The 1,606-nt window shown below is 42.2% G+C and overlaps 1 pseudogene; it reads right to left on the reverse strand.

Annotated features, from left to right (window-relative positions):
- The window catches only part of LOC105290780, a 3,046-nt pseudogene extending 2,679 nt beyond the window's left edge, over window positions 1-367 (reverse strand).
- Window positions 368-1,606: the final 1,239 nt, after the last annotated feature.

Raw genomic sequence — 1,606 nt, forward strand, 5'->3', positions numbered from 1 at the left:
GTGGGCAGCACAGCAGGAGATAAGTAGCTGCAAAGCTTCATCAGTATTTGCAGCCCCTCCTCAGCACCAGCATCTCAGCCTCAGCTCCACCTCAGACCATCAGGTATTAGATTCTCATAGGAGTACGGGTCCCTGGTGCCAAAAAGGTTGGGAACCGCTGTGGTAGATGACAATAGGGTGCTTCAGCTGAGACAACAGCTGGGCTTCTTGTTGGGCAGCTTGCGTTCTGGGCTGGAGGCTTTTCGGAGGTTCAGTTTTTTGATGACACACTTACTGCCTGCCGGTACTGCTGGTGCCTCACCAGCATCACCTCCCCATAGCTGCCCCTGCCCAGGACCTGTGGGTAGCAGTAGGCAGCCAGGGACATGTTCCCTGGGCATGCCCAGAGTCGGAATGTGGCGCAGGGAGGGAAGAGCGGCAGGCCACAGCGGGAGGCCCACTCTTGCCAGAGGCTGCAGTGCCCACAGTTGAGGAGGCAGCCAGGCCCTGGCGTGATCACAAGGCCCACGACAACACCGCTGTCATAGCGATCTTCAAGATGTCGCTATTTTTGATAAGAAACTATGTCTCTTCTCCAATTCCATCATCTTCTAGAGGTATTCACTATTCTGGTTTTTTTTGAAATCCATCTTAGCATCCATCTACCTATCATCTTAAAACCAGGTGTGTCCATATGTATCCCTAAACAATATATTGATCTGACTCGTTTTTAAATGATGGTGTCATACAATTTTCTTCTGTGGTTTGCCATTTCTGACTTAAAATTGTTTATAGGATTCATCAAGGTTGATGTGTGTGACTGTCGTTCATTTTCTTTTCTGTCTAGATTCCATTGTGTGAATATACCACTTTCCGTTTAAACGTTCCCTTGTCCAAGGACATCGGACTTGTTTCTAGTTTTTTGCAATTATGAACATTGTCGCGTACCTTCCTGGGGCTGATAACTGGTGTGCCTCTTTTCCTGGTGCGCGTGGAGAATCGCTGGTTGTAGAGTGAACGCAAACTCCATTAAAGGGCACGTGAATTTCATTTGATCCACATGCTTGTCAACACTTAGAGTTCTAGTCTTAAAAAATTTTGCCAATCCAGTGAGTGAAAAAAAAAAAGGTATTTTTATTCTAAATGTGCATTTCCCTGATAATAAAGTCGAGCAGATTTTCATATTTTTACAGTCGTGTCTGCTCTCTTGTGAAATTGCCTGCTTGTTTTATTTAGCCCATCTTCCTATCGATTGCCTTAAAATTTTTTTGACTCAGTTTTTAAAATATATATTTTTGCTACAAATCCTTTGTTGGTTATATATGCTGCAATTATCTTCTCCCATTTGTGCTTTGTATTTTTACATTTTATTGACTGAATTTATCAATCTTTTTCTTTAGGGTTTGTGCTCTGTGTGCCTTAAGACATTTTTAAGTCTCAGAGATACTCTCCTATATTTACTTCTAATATTTTAATGTTTCACTTTTCACATTCATCTAATTTTTAAAAGATTTTAAAAATCTGTCAAAATTATACTTTATCTACCAATTTCAGAGTTCTAAGGATCTGTGATGTGAAACAGCCCTTACACTTCCCTGTGCACACTTACTTCCACTTCTTTAACAGG

Source organism: Pteropus vampyrus, unplaced genomic scaffold, assembly GCF_000151845.1.
Source record: "Pteropus vampyrus isolate Shadow unplaced genomic scaffold, Pvam_2.0 Scaffold37, whole genome shotgun sequence".
Lineage (NCBI taxonomy): Eukaryota > Metazoa > Chordata > Mammalia > Chiroptera > Pteropodidae > Pteropus > Pteropus vampyrus.